Source organism: Bidens hawaiensis, unplaced genomic scaffold, assembly GCF_021521415.1.
Source record: "Bidens hawaiensis isolate Kalapana, Puna unplaced genomic scaffold, B.hawaiensis_p1.1 tig00023446_1, whole genome shotgun sequence".
Classification (NCBI taxonomy): Eukaryota; Viridiplantae; Streptophyta; class Magnoliopsida; order Asterales; family Asteraceae; genus Bidens; species Bidens hawaiensis.
Genome location: NW_027493686.1, coordinates 1 through 3995, shown reverse-complemented (window position 1 = coordinate 3995; position 3995 = coordinate 1).

Here is a 3995-nt window from a genome sequence, read left to right as displayed (position 1 = left end):
ATATGTTTTTGCTGATTCCTGAGCAGTTAGCTGCTGATTGGTTAATATGTGCTACAGAAATAAGTGCCCCGAACAGATTTTGTTGCAGGATAATTTCGGTATTTTGCTGTTGATACATAGTGTGTCGAACAAGTGATGCTGCTGATTTTTAATTAATGAAGAAAATAAATGGATGCTGAACTGTTGTTTCTGCACTATTTACCTGTTTATTGCTGATATACGTGTTGTTACTGTGTTGTTTGCTACTAATTTAATGCTGGTAAAATATGCTGAAATTGCTGTTAAAACATGCTGAAAAAATTGTTGTTAAACGTGCTGTAAACATGTTGAAATTGCTGTAAAAATGAGTTGTTAACATACTGAAATTTTTAGTGGGCTGTTAACGTGCTGATTATTTGATGTTAACGAGCTGATTATATGCTGCTGAAAGTAAGAGTATTTTCATCTTTTGCAGCTGCTATAAGTGGTTTATGCTCGAAATAGTTAAGTGTTTATGCCCGAGCACATCTTTGTTTATCCCGAGCAGATCATAATTTTGGTCTCGAGCACATCTTATTTTTATTCAAGCATATCTTTTAGAGCACACATTTTCTCGAGTATTTCTTTTGCTTGAAAGTATTCTACGCATACATGCTTGTGAAATGAAATCTCAAGTTTGTGTCTCGAGCACACTTTTTGCTCACGATCATGCTTGGTGCTCGTAAAGAAAACCTTCATGCCAAATCGTAGCATATCTTTTTACTCTCGAGCACACTTCTTACTCACAAGCATGTCTATGGTCTAGTATGCTCGTGAAGGGAAATATGTTTGCTCGTGAACAGAAAGTTTGTGTATGTGAAATATATCAAGTGTTTAGAAGAATTTTTGGGATATTTGATGCAGTTGAATTTCTAAAGTCAAACGGGCTAAGATGGAGAAAAGATTTAATATTTGCTTATCCGTTGACTTTTTGACCATGTGCTCTAAATGAAAGATGTTTGCCCAAGTAAGATTGACTATTAGGAAAAGATTTTTCTGGTCAAATAAGTTGTTGACTGTACCGGGACAACGAGGGCATTTTGGTCATTTTTAGATATTTTTGAGCAAAATTGGGCAAAAATTACGAAAATTTCACAACTTCAACAAGGTGCTTACAAGAACAAAATGGTTGATTTTCTGGATCATTTCATGAGTTGACCAAGTCAAGGATTGTTGAAATTGAAGAGTCTCATGTTTTCACCCGCACTTGATTTGAAGACACGTTTGTTAAATATAATTGCATCGAAATTGGGGGGGGGGGGAGTAAAATTCTTTGAATTTCATTGCAAATTGGTTGCTTCAAATCAAGTAAAAGATTCAAGTTAAGGAAAAGATGATCAAGATAAATAATATAAGGTTTTTCAAATATGTGGAGGATCTTGATGACGTAATAATATGGAATTTGCCGTCTTAACATCCACACCACGAACGGGAAAAAATGAAGATTATTTGATGATCACATTGAGTGTATTTCCTTTTATGATGACTTTGTTACTTGATGTTGATTATTGAAGTTCAAACCCGCTTAAAGTGAGGGGATAATTTATATGAAAGACAACGGGTTATGAAGTAATCATGGAAGTAATTCGATGGCATCGCCTAAGGAGGATATTGTTGGGACTTTTTAGACTGACGCATCGAATTAATATGTGGGTGAAAAATATATTGTTTGGTCTCAACCAAGGGTGGATGGCTTGAAGACCAAGTCATGCTAGACTAATATAAATAGATGTTTTAATTCATTTGTCTAGCATTGAGTGTATTGTGCATTGATTGAGATCTTGGGTTTTATCCCTATAAGAGAGTCTCCTCCCTAGGATGAGCTTTCCCGGGGTGGCTGATATTTCTTGTGTATGTATGAGTGGTTCATCTTTATGAGAATCGTTCAACAAATGATATCATACTATCATTTCTATCTTGTTTGTGTTTCAAATACATATATTTGTTTTTCCTATTTTATTGATTATTGTTAATCGAATCAGGCTCTCTCCCAATACATCTCATTCGTCCATTAGATCGTTCAAGAGTGAATACATGTTGTAGATCGATCCTGAACCGAGCTCATTTATCACCGTTTATGTACAGGCTTCCGCACCAGGGCTCGGTTCCATCAATTTATAAAAAAAATTAGAATGAGGCATAGCCTCGGTATTTGTGTGTGCATGATAATATAAATAAATAAGTAATTCAATCATTAATTGGTAAGCTGTAAAAACATAAATAGAACACATAAGGTAATCAAGTAAGCACGTATGAGGTCCTAAGCATGTTACTAGGAAACCTCTAACGACCTATCTTAAACCTTCGGCTCTGATTCAATCTGTCACACCCAAACCTTTGGAAAAAATTCCGGGGCACTACCTATTGGTTTACAGCTTTTCATGGTACTATCATACAATATATAAGGTGACAATATCTGTCTAATAATTTCTAAATAACTCAAATAATTCAAACAAAATATCCAAAACAAATAAAATCTTGTCTTTTTTCTTATCTTATACTTAAGCAGTCTTTAGATGATCTTCCTTAGCTTCAGTTCATATGGTAACCTGCAATTGCGTACAAAATATCATAAAGTTTGACAACACGGGGTTGAGAGAGAAAAATCATCAGTTTCAATATAATAATGATAAATAAAAATAAGCAGAACCATTATTGTATATGTACGAAATCAAACCACATGTAAATAAATGTGTCGTTTAACCGTTGCCAGAGAATCGGGCGTAGGCTACTAAGAAGGTCGTATGATCATACTATAATGAGATTATGTTGGACCTCTCCAAATGCGATTCGAATAAGCAAGTTGTTTTGGTCGAAAGTCAGCTAAGGATAATATAACCAAATTTGTAAAGTGAGGTTTAGTACTTGTGTTACAATAATGGTTATGAAACGAATATAAGCAAGAACACAATGATTTTTTGCGAGGAAGGGCCCCTTGATCTTGGTCGGATCGCCGGCATAAAAACCCCGGGTGATGACAAATCGTCTATCACCAGTTTATTAATCAGAAAGGGTGTTACAAGGGTTGGAGATTATGATCAGAAATAAAATAATTGCTATGTGTGTGAGTATCTTGCTAGAGAGAATTGTGAGTATTGCTCAAGTGTGCGAGGTGACAAGTGAATGACCTAGCTGATCACAATCTCCTTATAAACAAAATAGAATATCTATAACTAAAAGTCCTACTAATCTGCCACTTTCCCACTAGCTTCATCCACGCCTTTTGACCACGTGCTGATAAGTCCAGTAGCGAGATATTAGGTAGACCAGGTTCCTATAGCCGTTATACCTATCAAATATTAACCTACACATAAGAAATAACCGTTAGTAATAACAAGTAATGAGGATCCATGATCCTAATATAATTCTGGAATTCCCATGAAGGATAATTGATCCTGAAACACCTTCAAGAATAACATATTCTCAGCACAGATTATCCATGATCTAACAATTGCCCCTAAAATGGCGGCTGTTATTGGATAAGAGCTGTCATTTTGAATTTCAAAATTCCTGCAAAAACAGATGAAAAGACACAAATAGGGTTTAAAATAAAAATTGACTAGGGATTAAAGACAAACCCTATTTCCTTCTTATACTCTTCATCCCCAAAAATCTTTCATCTACTCTCCACCGTAGATCAGGTAATCCTTTCTCCTTTTCACTTATTATTTTGCTTTCCTATTTATCCTATGTCTAGCGATGGCCGTCTTTCAACTCAGCCAGCCATATGGACGAGGAGATGAAGAGCCAAAACTTGTTACAAAACCCCTCGTCGGAGATCTGTAAATTTACTGATCCCGAAATTGATCAGCTCGTTTCCTTGTTTCCTTCTAGCACCGTATTCATGCCTTATGATTCTTCTACACCAAGCGACGTATCATAAAAAATCTGGGTTTGTTTTCCAGCCTGCCCCTTTTTTGCTTGGCTATTCATATCCATTCCCTGATTTTACCCAATGATTTTACCCACACCGGCAT